The following is a 15,638-nucleotide window of genomic DNA, read 5'->3' as shown; positions in this document are numbered from 1 at the left end:
GTTCAGGGACTAAGACTCTGCAAACCACATTTTGCCTTTGCCAAGTGGTTCTATAATCAAATCCATCAATAGAGGATACGAGAAAGAAACTGCAAGGTAGAAAGTGAAGGAATCACATCTCCTGCCTTTCATGCTGATTCTCATTGCCCCAACAATAGTCCCTCAACATGGAAGTGACAGCCATTCCAATCTCCCCCAAAGTCTGGACCTGTACAGCCTTATGACAGCTCACCCAACTGGACTCTCTCTTAGCTACTGAGGCATCTGCACCAGCTGAGTGGTGGCCCCTTGTCTTAGGGTTTTCTATTACTGTGAAGAGACACCATGACCATGGCAACTCTTATAAAGGAAAAACATCTAATTGGGGCTGGCTTACAATTTCAGAGGTTTAGTCCATTATTGTCATGGTGGGAAATATGGTGGCATGCAGGCAGACATGGTACTGGAGAAGGAGCTGAGAGTTCTATATCTTGATTCGTGGGCAGCAGAAGGAGACTGTCACCCTAGGCATATCTTGAGCATATGAGACCTCAAAGCCCACCTCCACAATGACATACTCCCTCCAACAGATCTGCACCTACTCCAGCAAGACCACACTTCCTAAGTGTGCCTCTCTCTATGGGCCAAGCATTCCAACACATGAGTCTATGGGGGCCACTCTTTTCAAGCCATCACACCCTTCCTCAAAGGTCTGAGTCCCAGCTCTGCGCTGGTGTCCTTTGACCTTAGAGCTCTACCCACTGCTATGTACCCCCGGCCTGCTGGTGGGAGCTCCTTCCCAGAATTATTAGCTGTGTTACTTTGCACTCTCCTTCACCATTCTCAGCAGTGCCTCCTTTCTAAAATAGGGTGAACCAACTCCCTGTGCTCAGTATCCCCTTTTAGAAGAGCTATGGGGGGGGGGTTCTATTATTCTGTCCAACACTGAAGGGTAGGTACCGCTTTAATCACATTTTCCTCCAACTCAAACTGCTTCATTCCTGCAGCCCTTATCTTCTCCCTTGTCTTCTGGTCCTCATACTCTAATATCTGGATGGCAATTCATGTCAGTAATAGAGAGAGAGGAAGAGACAAGGAGACACAGCCTCAAAAACCCTACACTCAAGAAACAAGCAGCAGGATTGCTTGATAACTGCTCTGTTATATGTAATTTTGCTATGTTAAAGTTAAAACCTTCCTTTTTGATTAGACAGAAAAGGGGAAGTGCTGTGGGATGTCATTCTGTATGCTGTGAACGTGTGTTGCTCTGATTGGTGATAAATAAAGTGCTGATTGGCCAGTAGCCAGGCAGGAAGTATAGGGGGGAGAAGCAGACAAGGAGAATTCTGGGAAGAGGAAAGGCTGAGTCAGGAGTCACCAGCCAGACACAGAGGAAGCAAGATGACAAGGAAGAACTGAGAAAAGGTACCAAGCCACATGGCTAAATACAGATAAGAATTATGGGTTAATTTAAGTGTAAGAGCTAGTGAATAATAAGCCTGAGCTAATGGCTATATAGTTTGTAATTAATACAAGCCTCTGTGTGTTTACTTGGGGGACACAAGTAGGAGAAATTTGTCCCAACCACCGGCCAACCGGGACACAGAAAAACATCCAGAGCACAAACTCTTCATTGGCTCCCTTAGGGAATCGGGCTCACAGAAGTCGAACAGGTGCACACCTCCCAGTGGACCTGTTCTAAAGTCAAAGCAAGAAGGAAGATTTTGTTGTTTGAATACTTGGAAAGAGGCTTGCGAGCCAGTGAGCAGCAGTGACCTAAGTAACTGCAGACAGTGGAATGATGAATGACCAAGCTGCAGCTGACACCACTGGGATGAAACTACTGCCCTCTGTGACTCCCCACCCACTTCCATTCACCTCCGCGGGCAAGGGAATCCCACCACTTGAGACCTACCTTCTTGATTCATCTCTCTCAGCCATCTCCAAGGTCCCACTCTAGAACTTCCGTGAGGAGACTAAGTGGGAGGATCTCGGTTGGCACTCTCTTGAGAATTATATCCCAGCCACGCTTTACTCAGACTTGGTAGTTTATGGAGAGATGGTAGTTAATGATAAGATGGGGACTTCCCCCCCTTGCCCCCAAATTGAAGTGGTTTAATTCTGGAACGTTCCGTAGAACAAAATATGCAAACCATGTTTTCATCAGACACTCTTGACTTAAATTTTGGATTTACCTCTTTCTAGCTTGGGACTGAAGCAAGTAACTCAATGTCCTCAAGCTTCAGTGTCTTCCCATGTAAAATAGTGGTAATGGCCTTGCTGTCATTTTATGAGGGTAAGAGCTGAGGTACCCAACTCCCTTGATATAATATACCGGCAGCAAATCTACTTGACAGTGGAAGGTCTTGACTAAACCTGGTTTGAGGTGTTTTCATGTCATTCTCAGAACCTTGCAAACGTCTATCTTTTTTTTTTTTTTTTTTTTTGGTTTTTATAGAATAAGGCCCAAAGCCTTATTCCTGGCCTCTATTTCCTCTCAAAGGCCTTCATCATTCACCTCTGTCCTGAGGACTCCTCTCCATCCTCTTCTAGAATACCTAGAAAAGGAAGCAGTCACCCCAACTCTGTCACTTTATCACAACCTCAAAAATGCTCCTGTGGGGTCTGAACACTACACTGAAACAGACCCCCAAGGAAGCAAGATTGACAAGATGAGGAGGGGGCCTCAGAGACCACAGGAGCCTTCCTTTGGGCTGATAGTTTCGTGGTGTCTAGAAGAATGACCTTGGTCTCTGCCCTCTTGTTCTACCTGTGGCAATGGAAGTGTGGAATAACTAATGCTTTCTCCCCAGGCCTCTTCTCAGCCTCAAGAGGAAAAGCAACATGCATCAGTCTGACCTCCAGAAGAAATGACCTCTGTAAGGCTCTGTGGCAGGATGACAGTCAATCTTTTCACCAGGAAAAGAATTCAGATGTATGGGGGAGGCAATAAGGGTGTAGCAGACAATGGACTTTGAGAGATGACCAAGAGTCACTTAAGGTACCTCTGTTCATGGCTGCCACTTTCACAGGGACTGCTTATCCACTCCTTATCTAGAATGTCTTCTTTCTAACAAGCAAGGTACCAAGAGCACAGTACGGGAAGCGTTCAGCATGCTCCAGGCATATTCTAGATGCCTGTTTGCATTGATTCCCACCACAACCCAGAAGGCGGTGATCACTGCCCATTTTAAAGATGAAGGAGTTTGGATTTCAGTAAGGCAAATAACTTGCCTGTGATCCCATCCTAAGAAAGGGGCAGAGCTGGGATTTGAACAGAGCCTTCGGATGCACAGTCTACACTCTTTTCCACTTAATTATGTTTTCCCACCCAAGAAGTCCCATCCTAATCCTTGGCAGGATATCAGAATTTTTGCTATCCACTAAGAAAGAAGAGAGAATTCCCCCCAATGAATCTCCCCAGTTCTCTTCTTCTCATTCTAGCTAGAACATGATTTCAGTGAATTATGGCTGCATTTTTTAGATGAAGCATTTGGATGCCAATGATGAAATATAATCCCTAAAACTCATGCATCTTGGAACAGAAATCAAATTAGACTACGGAGATGCACACCAAGGTTGGGACAGTTGACTCACAGCCTCTCCTCTCTCCATATGACGTCTCATGGTTCAGACCCCTTCATGGAGTGCTCTTGTCTCTCAGCTGAAGAGTTGATGAAAATGTTTCCTTAGAGCAGGAAGTTGGAACCAGAAGTTGTAATAAAGGAGGCTGAACCTTCATTTTGCTTCTGATTTTTTTTTTATTTATTTTTATGCCTCTTGTCTACATACTTTTTTTTTTATTCCTGTGTTATCTTTTGGGTCTGGATACTTCTAATGAACCAACAATATCATCTAGTTTTAGTTCTCTTCCAAACTGGCTTGTAACTGAGTTAATGGGTAAGAGCTTCCTCAGATGCCTTGTCTACCATGACTTTGGGAAATAGAGGACATATGGATATTAACTGGATCATCATCCTACCCTCTCCGAGAATCCGTGTCAAATAACATCAAGAAGAAAGCTTAAAGAAGCTTCCAGTCCTTGGCTGCCCCCTCCATTTTAACATGCCTTTATGTTCTCTGCTACTCACACTCAATCAGAGATGGACCAAGAGCAACGGGTGGGGGGAGCACAACTTTTGCTTCTGCTCCCATGGAAACAAATGGCCAACTGAGACCTTGTTGATACTCCAGTCATGCCAAACTGATACTCTAATCCTGGCTTCACTTCATCCAAGTTCCTGTCTCTTCCAGCTTGGGCAGCTAGCTCACCTCTCAGCTTATGGCCCAAGTTAACTTCAAAGAAAAAAAAATACCCATTAAGACTTCATCTGCTTTCTCAGGCACTAAAACTGAAAGAACTCTCATTTTTTAAAAATAATTTCTCAATAGAACTAATTTGATGCAAAAAAATTGACATTATGATTTTCTCAGGCTTTTCCTAAGCCTATTTAATTAATACTATAATTAACACTTCTGTCTGATTGATTTCAGAAATATTTAGTGAGTACTGAGTACCAAAGAAAAAGGCACAAACTCTAATTGAGAGGAATCAACTCTCCATAGCAGACAAGAGGGTACATGTTTAAAGAATCCTCACCATATACAGCCCGATTGTCATCAATAACAGTTCCTAGATATAGTAAGCCATTCCTATAGCAGAATATTCACTTCATCTCATTTTATGGACCATATTTGGTCATCCCTGGTCTTAGCTACTTGAATTTCTCACATGCCCAGAAGCCAAATGGGGCTGAGAATGATGTTTGTGAAGACATCCTGGTGGAGTTCCCCGTCCCCAGTGGAAAATGTGGACATGTAGCCCTGACGCATTGCACATGGGCAGAGCAGTTGTTCTTATCCAAAGCAGCTGTGGCCCTGACAATACCGAGGCCTATCTCAATTTCACTTCAACACTGACTAAAAGGCCAGCCTCTGTGATGCCAGCGTTGGCACCCTCCCCTATATCTGTCACTGGCACCTTCTCATATGTCCCTGTTCTGTTTGCTTATGGACATCCTCATGACAACAGAAAGAGCCTGAAGGCAAAAGTCAAATCCAAATGGCCTGGGAAGCAAACACCAGTAGGAAGGTTCTCCAAACCTTGAGCCTCATTAAAGTGTCTGTCCTGTAATGGCTTTGGATTAACCCAGCTCTTCCTTTACACACAGATAGCGAATAGGTTTTGTTATGCTGACCGTAAGTCCTATGAAGGAGCAGGAAGGAGATATGTCACTAAGCCCATTTCTAGCCCATATAAGAAGCTCAAGTTGGGGAGTCAGGAGAGAGAACTTATTTGACAGGAGTTACAGTGTACTATACCTTGCCCATTCCTCAACAAATCCATGGCAGAGGCTTGAGGGGGAACTACTTGAGGTCTTGGTCTGCACTCTCTAAAGTCTTAAAGGCATAGAGATTAGTCTAGGAGTCACTATCCCATTAGATCTAGACCATGCAAATAGCAGGTGTCTAATAAATGTGTTAAATGATAGAGAGTAAAGAATATATACACGAATGACTCTACTAGTTATGTTTCTCACCAGTGTGACAATAAACAACAAGAGAAACTTAAGGAAGGGAACATTTATCTGGCTTGAAAGTTGAGGGTATAGTCTATGATGACAGGAAAGTCAGGGAGGCAAGACTGAAAGGCAGCAGGTCCCATTGGGTCATCAGTCAGGCAGCAGAGAGCCATGAATGCTGACACCCATCTCTCTCCTTTTCAGTCAGTCTGGAACGCCAGCTCAAGGGATGATGGTGCCATCCATAGTGAGGGTGGGTCTTCTGAAAACCCAGAGGTGTGTCCGTGGTGATTCTAAACCAAGTCAAGTTGACATTGAAGACTAAATACCACAATGAGCGATGAATATCTGAAAAGCATAGAAGGGTCTATAACTAAAATGAAAGAGAAAAAGAACATTGACTACATAGTAGTGAGAATGTATGTACACTCATGACTATACCAAAGCTCAAGAAATTAATGAATGCTGTGGGGGAAACCTAGGTTCTATTGGCCTTTCTTCATATTGGTTATTATGGTTGACAGATAAGCCCCAAGTGGCCCAGGACATCTTCCTGTCTTCCTATATGAGTTTTAACCTCACATTAATCCCAGAGAAACCACAAACACTCTAGAAGAAAAAAAATCTCATGAATTAAAAGTCATTTGGAGTCTTACTCTAGTGGATAAGAGAGTCTTGTCCCTGAGTAGTGAGATGGCTGTGTCTTCTGTTGTCTTCCATCCTTCATAGGTCCATTTTGGTCTCAGTCCATTCCAGAGTAACACTTGACACCAATAGGAAAGGGATGTTACTTCTAATAAGCAATAAGTATCCTTCATATAAGCTTCTCTAACCTTGTAGAAATCCTCTGTTCTGACTCACAAGTGAGATGTTTCTATGTATTTTGATGTTCCAGAACAAGGTCTTAAATTACAGGCCCTTTCTCTACCTGTTTCCCACTACACTATAATGAACAACATGCTTTCCCCAACATACTCACAGCAGCCCAATAATGAGATAAAAGTATGAATGCTCATGCAGACATGCATTTGAAATACTAAATCCAAATGAGAATAATGATGGACTCTGAAACCCCTTCACCCACAGAGATTCCTTAGGCCTCCCCACATACCTGGGGAGACTCAAACTAGGTTCTGAACCAAACACTACATACTTCTAATATACAAGTAATCAATGAAAGCAGCCAGAACAAACAATCCCAGCTATGTGACTTTCCATATCTACTTACCAAATCCTATTTGGAATAGGGAGGAATTCCAAGGCAAGGAAATTCCAGAAGGCCCCACAGGAGGAGCCAATTCTTTCATATAAAGTTCTGTTGTTCCTTGCTTCCCCCATGTAAGTCTCGCATCACTCTATCCAAATAACATTTCAGAACCACAACTCCCTATGTTTTTTTGCAAAGAAAACCTATACAGTCACAGTCGGATAAGCTTGTACTGAGTACCTCCCCTCCTCCCTGTCATATGGTGAAAAGGAGGTCTGAGTCCATCAACAGCTCAGTTCGGTTTATTACTGAACGACCATTCGAAGATCAAAGAACCATAAGTATCAATCCACGATGGTGAAAGCACAAGAATTAAATATAGAGACCTTGCCCAAATGATGCCTGAAGAGAATACAAATATTCATGTGTCTATGAAGGGTGTCACTAAACACAGCAAACTGGACTTTTGTCAAAGCTCTTTCTATGGCTGTAACTGTTGGAAACTAAAGGGAAAGAATGTCTGCCCTGAATATTATGGGAACTGTGCTTATATCAATTGCTGCTCTATAGAGGGAACTGTTCCCAATATGACTAGAGGCTGAAGCATCTACATTCTACTTTATGTGTGCTGGTTTGAATGAGAGTGGCCCCCATAGGCTCATATATTTGATAGCTTGGTCCCCAATTGGTGGAACTGTTTGGGAAGGATTAGGAGGTGTGGCTTTGTTGGAGAGGTGTGTCATTGGGGGTAGGCTTTGAGTTTCAGAAGACTCATGCCATTCCCAGTGTGCCTCTTTCTCTCTACCTCACAGCTGTTCCTTTGCTCCATCCTTCACATACTTAAACCCTCTAAATCCTCCTGCCAAGTTGAACACATTCCTTTAAAAGTTGCCTTGCTTATGGTATTTTGTCTCAGCAATAGAAAAGTAACTAAGACACCAGGTAACATTCCCATTTCCAATCCATTGCCTTTGCCTTTGCTTGGGCTTACAAGCATATGTGTATGTTTTAGCATTGCCCTGGCAAGTGTATTTTCTATGTGCTTTTCCCAAGTATTCTGTTGTCTCTGGTGTGTTTCCTACATGCTTCTATGCATGTATGTATTCCCCCACAGCATAATGGGGAAGTCGCCTGGTCTTATAGCTCTGATAGGCCTTATAGAAAAAGTGTACCTCCTTTGTGGTGAACAGGTAAGCTCACTGATGGTTACTTTAGGAATAAGACACTAGACAAAGGACCCACTACTGTGGTACAATCAGCGCCTGAAGCAGATTGGAAGTTCTGGAACCCAACTTCAGTGCTTCTTGCTCTCTCTAAGTTCTCTGGAGGGAATGCGGGTGGAGTCAGAGGAACATAATCAGAAAATGCATTTTACAGTTTTCTCTTGAGTCTCACTATACAGCAAGTCCTTCTTGAATTTCTAGATGGAAATAAGTATGTATGGTGAGAACAGCTTTGCTGAGAGTCTTTCAACACATTTATTCCCAGATGGTTCCAGTGCAAATGTGAAAATTATTATTTTTTTTGGGGGGGGGGAATGAAGACATTTCAATAAAGGTTTGGTTTGATTTTAAGCTAGAGATATAGGGACTTATGCTTTGGTTGAAAGCTCTTACTCAGTTCGCTGTTCTACATACAAAGAGCACTAAATGGGAAGTCTGTAAAGTTCAAATCCCTCTCTTCACGTCAACACTTGGAAGACTTTGGGTAAGTCAGCTTTTTTTCCTTAAGGAGAATTGCACTAGATAAGTAGCTTTTGTTTTTAACATTTTTTCCTTAGATAAGCAGATCTTCTTTTTAAATATATTACAAGATGTCTAATAAATTTATATTGGATGAAAATAGTCATTCTAGGTCTAGAGAGCTGGCTTAGCAGTTAAGAGTGCTTGCTGCTCTTGCAGAAGATCCAGGTTCAATTCCCAGCACCCATGTTGGGCAACTTACAACTTACAACCCCTTTTAACTCCAGCTCCAGAAGATGCCCTCTTCTGGCTTCCACAGGCACCTACACGCACATGGCAGACACAGAGATATACATATGCACATAAATAAAAGTAAAATACTTTTTTTAAATCTTTCTAATTAATACAAACTGAGTAGCCCAGACCTTGAGCACCCCTACTCTCTACAATAGGTCCTTGTCTCAGGAACTGAGGAACTTCGTGGAATATCACCCTTTCCAGGCAACAGGAAAGGAAGTAAACAAGGCAGCCATGATGCAACTGATCCCAAAGACCCTGCTAACAAAGAACATATAAACACAAATTAGAAACTGGTGGCTCAAAGTCTCTTTCAAGAATCAAAATTTGAAAAAAAAAATTAAGCCCCAAAAAAGACAAGTTTTATAATAGCAGCAAGAAAGTTGGGGTTGCTAGCTGGATATGGGAATGCATGCCAATGAACCCAGCATTTGGGAGGTTGATACAGAAGAACCACAAGTTTAAGACCAATAAATATGTGAAAACTCATCAACATCAAAAGCATCAAGGAAACACAAATCAAAACCATACTGAGATTCTATCTCATTCTGGTCAGAATGACTAATACCAAGAAACAAGGAATGCTGATAAGGACATGGGGGGAGGAGCTAGGGGAGGGAGGGGCCATAATGCACAGTTGGTGGGAAGGCAAATTAGTGCAGTCAGTATGGGAATCAGTATAGAGTCTCCTCCCAGCCCAGGAGGGAGAATGACACTAAACTTTTGCATGCAGCTCTACCATTCCTGTGCATACACCCAAAGAATCGAAGGCAGTATGAAGTAGAGGTACCTGCACAGTTGTATTCCTTACAGCGCAACAGATGACTAGAAAAACGAAATGTGGCATGCATGCAAAATGGAGTATTAGTCAAACAAACTAACATCATTTTCAAGAAAATAGATGGAACTGGAGATGATCACGCGACGCAAGATAAGCTTGACTTGGAAGACACATACAACACCTTTTCTCTCATATGTAGAGTCTATTTTTTTTTAACGTAAGACATGAAAAGCAGACTATTTGTGAAAAGGAAGAGGGCCAGTGAGAGAGGGAAGGGAGGGACAAGAGAGGGCATTAGGGATGAATAGCATCAATGTGCATGGTATGAATCATTAATATGCCATAATAAATCCTATTATTTGGTACAATAATGCCAAATATATATATACACAATATACAATATATGCCAAAAATAAATAAATAAAGGCAATTTGGCTAAGTTGGCATTCTGTGGTTGTCTCATTTCCCCATCTCCTCCCCACCCTTTTCCTGCTAGCTTTATTTCTCCTTACCCCTCTCCGCCTTCCTCACCCTCCAGACCAAAGCTTGACAGCATGTCATGGTATATAACTAAGGAAAATGCATGTGCAAAAAACTGGACTTAATAAAGTTGGAAGGTGTCAGAGGCAGGTCTCTAAATCAGAGTTCAAACCATCAAGGAGATCCTGTATTTTCTAGATTTTTGGTGCCAACAGCCTCAGATATTCATATACTGGCAAGAGATGGGGGATTCAAGAGAGCCAGCCCAGAGAAGGTGGAAGTTGTCCTCTGGAAGCACCCCTCCCATCGACCAGCTTCACAAAGAAAGGGACTGTTCATTGATCGCCCAGCTTGAAGACGGTTCCTACATCAGGGGACTATTGTATCAGTTAACTGAAAGGACACACAGCAGATGGCATGGTCAGTCTACCACAAATGGATCGTTCAGATATTCTTTTTTTTAATTTTTTTTTAATTTTTTTCTTACAGATATTCTTGCATCTATTCAATCCCAGGTACTAAAGGAAAAGACCACACACACATACACACACACACACACACACACACACACACACACACACACACACACACGAGTGCAGATACTATATACAACATGGGCATGTTGTGTCTTATGTAAAAAAGGATGTGTACATATATATCCTTGTCTACTTACAGAATATTCCTAGAAGTGTAAACAATGGTGCTGGAGAAATATCAAAAGAGGGATGGGAAGACACCTTTCAGAGGAAAAGGGCTCTCTTTAAAGAAACTTTAAAATGCTGATTCAATTTATTTTCATATATGCATTTAAGAGAAAACAAAAACAAGAGTATTTGCTAGGACAAAATCTGTTAACTGGATGTGACTTTCAACAAACCTTCATGCACTCTAAAAGTTCAAATATCAGCCAACTGTTATAGGAATGTGGAGTAAGATGGTGAGTCTGGTTTGGTCATTTAGAGTCCCACAGAAAGCCAGTCTGACAAGCACGTGCAGGAAGGAAGGTGTGCTCAGGAGGAGACCCGCTTTCTAGTGGCTGGCGTCTTCCCACCTCAGGCAAGTCACACGATATTTTCTCTTGCCTCTTTCTCCATCCTTAGCGTGACTGCGCCAGCTGGGTGGTCTTTAAGCCTCCTCTCCTGCAAGACATGCTGCGCCTGGCATGTCATGGTAGCAATCTTGAGCACTGGAGTTCTAATTCCAGCCCTGCCAACCTGCTACTCACGAGAACTGGGCAACACACTCAGGCTTCTAAACTTAAATTTCCTTATTTAGAAAACACAGACCCCAACCCATCTGTTTCACGGGGTCTTGTGGGAACTGAGCAGAATACTGGCCTAAATCACCTTCTCCGGAGTAACCTGACCCCACGTGGCCTCAACATTCTAAAGTTCGGTTTCACCTTCTGGGTGCACTGTCTGTCTGGTAACCTCCCTGTCATGGCTGTTTTCTGCTCTATCATCTTGCTTTATTCTTTTACACCACGAATCACAAAGTTTAATTAGCATAGTTGTGCCTGCCTGTCTTACCTCATCTAGAATGTAATTCTCTTGACATTGGGGACTCTATGTTTTCATGCTCAATCACTCTATCTCTAGCCCCTAACAATCTATTGAATGAATAAATGAAAGAAAGTGCTGTTGATCCTCACAATAACTCTGCACTATGGACAAATAATGCTATTCTCATTGAATATCTCTGAGAATGCTAATCCCACACTCCGTAGAGGTACAGTGCAGTTAAGTGATATGCCCAGGTTAGATAGCTACAAAGTGGCAGAGTCAAATTATTTTATTTTATTCTAAATTTTGTTCTCTCAAACACCAGACTTTTCTAAGAATTCCCTTGACTGGAGTTTCATACTTACAGTTCCTGCCCAGCTCCTAATTGCATGCCTCAGACAACAATCATGTTCAACCTTCCATTCTATGATGCCTAAATTGTCCCTAATGGGACATCCTGTAATGAATGGGAAATCTCACTAATCTATGCCACAGCACATTTATCCCCTGTGGTCCCCTCCTGCTGACCCTTTAAAAAGTCTTCGCTGGAGGCAGAAAACAGAAGATAGTCTTGCCCCATGCAACATTTTTTTAAAGATCCTGGTTGAAACCCAGAATTATTCATAATGACCAAATAGCAAAAGTGACCAATTGTCATTTAAATTTCACCAAAGTCATAAAAAGTGGTCATGAGGAAAGTCATCTTGCACTGGGAGAAGGAAATGGGAGCAAATGAAAAGAAACATTAAAATCTCTGGGGCCGATTAATGGCTCACTGGGTTGTCATTTTTGAGGTCATGTAAAGTTTATGAGTATTGTTTGCCTCGATGCTGCTATTAAAATGAAGCTATTAAGCACATGTAAATTTCTTGACTGTATAGCCCACAATAAAACAATGAGTCATAAATAATTCCTTTTTTTTTTTTTGATATACTTCTACCTCTGGCAAAGAGGAAACTCTTTTATACCCCGACCATTGGAAAGAGGAAGACTTAAACACAGCTCCAGCCATGACACCAGTGACAGGTAATACTGCCCTCAGAAGCACAAAACACAAAATAAGACACACAAGCAGCACTGGTAAACTAATCACACAAGTGTTCTAAGGAAGATGGCGTTGCCCTTGACTGAAAACATTTACCTAGAAAAAACTTCCGTGTTTCTGGTTTGATATTTCATAATGAAATTATAAGACCAACATTTCCTTGCTCTCGACACCCAAACATCATATCCAACCATTTAAAAAAATAGTTCCGGTTGCGCCGGTACCATCGCGGCCACTGCCACCGTTCACTATGATCCCGGGTCCCCGTCTGCTGCTGGCCACGGTGCTCTGCCTGGGGCTCGGCGCGCTCGTGTCTTCTTCGGGGTCCTCGGGCGTCCGAAAGCGAGGTCCCTCGGTGACCGCCAAGGTCTTCTTTGATGTGAAGATCGGAGACAAAGATGTGGGTAGAATTGTGATTGGCCTCTTTGGAAAAGTGGTACCCAAGACGGTGGAAAACTTCGTGGCTCTGGCAACAGGAGAGAAAGGCTACGGGTATAAAGGAAGCATCTTCCATCGCGTCATCAAGGACTTCATGATTCAAGGAGGGGACTTCACCGCTAGGGACGGCACCGGAGACTGTGGTACACTCCATAGAACTTCAAGCCACGGATGACCATGACCGCCCACTTACTGACTGCACCATCGTCAACAGTGGCAAGATAGATGTGAAAACGCCCTTCGTGGTCGAGGTCCCCGACTGGTGACAGACATGGTGGAAATCGAGGAACACACGCTGGCTGGTCCGTGTGTGCATCTGCTATCCACCAGGTGTCTTTCGACTCTTTAGTTAAAGTTGTACTTAAAACAACAACAAAAATTCTCTTTTAATTTCCCACTCCAGATTGCAACCAAGATTTAAAAGTCAACCACACAGCCAGATGTCCTGGCAAACACCTGTAATCCCAGCACTAGGGAGGTGGAGGCAGGAGGATTAGGGGTTCAGGGCCAGCCTTGGCTACATAGTGAGTTTGAGGCTAGCCTAGTCTGTGTGGAACCCTGTTTCAAAAACCATGCCAAACAACAATAAAAATCAACCAAAGCTTATTGTGCATGAATTTTGGCATCTCACCTGCTCAGGTACTTTAAACAGAAACAACATCTCCTTCTTTTCCAATGGTGCTATTTTGAAATCAGAAAACTTCGCATTGGCTATTTATTTTTAAGAACACGATCTTTCATTTGTTTGGTTTCATTCAGTTTCTTGTCTTCTCTATGTTGGGTGATCTGGAAAGTTTGTTTAAGAACGGTGACTAAGGCGAGGCTTAGCATTCTTTGTTCAAATAATTCTTGTCAGGTAAAGGGAAATTTGAGTAATATCATCTGTCGTATGTCATCAGCAGTTTTGGGCTTTGATGTTCTTTATAATTAAATACTTTTTATATGAAAAAAAAAAAAAATAGTTCCATCTTCCCAGTGAATAACATACATGGATTTATCTGTCCAAGTCACTTTGTTCAAAGTCTGTACGTAATTTCCCTCCGAAGTAACCTGTAAGAAAAGTAAAAGTGCAGCTCAGCTTATGAACATGTCAGTGGTCGTCAGTGAATCTACATCCATGAGTTTCACTGATGAAAGCCGCAGAATACACTGGCGTGTTGATTGAACGGCTTTTTCAGGGGGTAGAAATGACTAATATCTAAAAACAAAGACGAAAAGCAGCCAGTAGCACCAACACACCACAGCCGTGTTTTTTCAAAGTATGCTGTGTGATCCATTTTATCATAAATACCGGGGAAGCTTTGGAGGGCCCCAATTCCTAAGCCATCCCTTTGTGCTAGCATCTCACGGGTAGGAGGCATTACCGCGGTGCAGGGGCAAACAGTAACCCTTTCCAGATGAAGACTTCCCATTCTGAAGTTTGAGAAACAATGAATTACGCACCAGCTCTGGCCTTGGAAGCTAGGCTTCTCATACCGGCACACCGTAGAGCAAGGTTTAGACAGCAACACAAAGGGAGATTAATCTCACTTAATCAAAACTGTGCCACACAGGGCTGGAGGATGGCCCAGTCAGTAGAGTGCTAACCCTTTAAGCACAAGGATCTAGGGACCTGAGTTCAAGTCCCCAAACTCAATGAATATGCTAGGCATGGTGGCTTATGCCTATAAGTCACTTGTAATCCCAGCATTGTGTAGGTAAATAGCATTCCTGAGCATAACACTGGGGTTGTCCTCTGACTTCCATTTACGTGAACAACCCCCAACCTTGGGGAAAAAACAAACAAACAAACAAAAACCCTGTACCATCCAAGCATATCTCCCTACTTTTTCTTTTTTGATAAAATAGAGGGTCAAACACAAAAGACCTCAATTCCTCACGTTTGAAGGAAACCACCACCATTTCATGTAGAGAAAAACTAAACCAAGAAGAGAAGCAGATTGGAACAAACAGAAATGATGTGCTGAGTTCTAGGCATTGATCTAGAAGAGAGTTATTTGTTCTGCATTATTGTCGGCTTGAGCAGCAGAGAGGTACCAAGTAATTTTCCTGTGGGCAGCTAGATAGCCTGATCTCCAGTTTAAAGAGAGATCTAGAGCTAGCAACACATAGCAATATTGGCAGCCTCCCACATAGATGGCATCAAATGGTAAATGAGCAAATACTAAACCTTTGGGAGCATCATCAGAGAGAAAAGTCAATGGTAGGTGATGGCTCTGGAAGAATAAGAAATGATAGGGTGACATGAAACCATGGAATACATGTCCACATAAAAGAATGATCAATGGCATCAGATATAAGGGAAAACTATAAATCCAAACATTTCTACTTAATTTGGTAACTGCCTCAACCACAGACTGTAAGGCGTGTGTTCATGCAGTTCTGTAAGAGAAAGCCAGGTTATAAAGAACCGAGGACCAAGAAGGGCATGAGGAAGTTGGTCCTGGCTGACTTTCTGCTCTTTGGAGTGGCCCCTCCCATATCCAGTTTCACCCCCATCCTTGCTCCTTCAACACTACTGCCCTGACCTCCTGGCTTAGATAGGATTTCTTTCCTCCAAACCCCCAGCTACCAGCCCAGTCTTAGTCCTGTTTCTGGCAGTCATAGGTGCTGGATCCTGTTCTGCACTCACCATCCTTCCTTAACTGGTCCATCACAGGCTAAGCTCCAAACTTTTGTCTTCCTCTCCAGAACAGGATCCTGGT

General features: G+C 42.7%; 1 pseudogene; it reads left to right on the top strand.

Annotated features, from left to right (window-relative positions):
- Positions 1 to 10,474: 10,474 nt before the first annotated feature.
- On the top strand, positions 10,475 to 13,539 carry LOC128113587 (peptidyl-prolyl cis-trans isomerase C-like; annotated as a pseudogene).
- Positions 13,540 to 15,638: the final 2,099 nt, after the last annotated feature.

Source organism: Peromyscus californicus, unplaced genomic scaffold, assembly GCF_007827085.1.
Source record: "Peromyscus californicus insignis strain IS unplaced genomic scaffold, ASM782708v3 Scaffold_18__1_contigs__length_77618521, whole genome shotgun sequence".
NCBI lineage: Eukaryota > Metazoa > Chordata > Mammalia > Rodentia > Cricetidae > Peromyscus > Peromyscus californicus.
The sequence above is the reverse complement of the archived record's forward strand: the minus strand, read 5'-3'. Positions and strand labels throughout refer to the sequence as shown.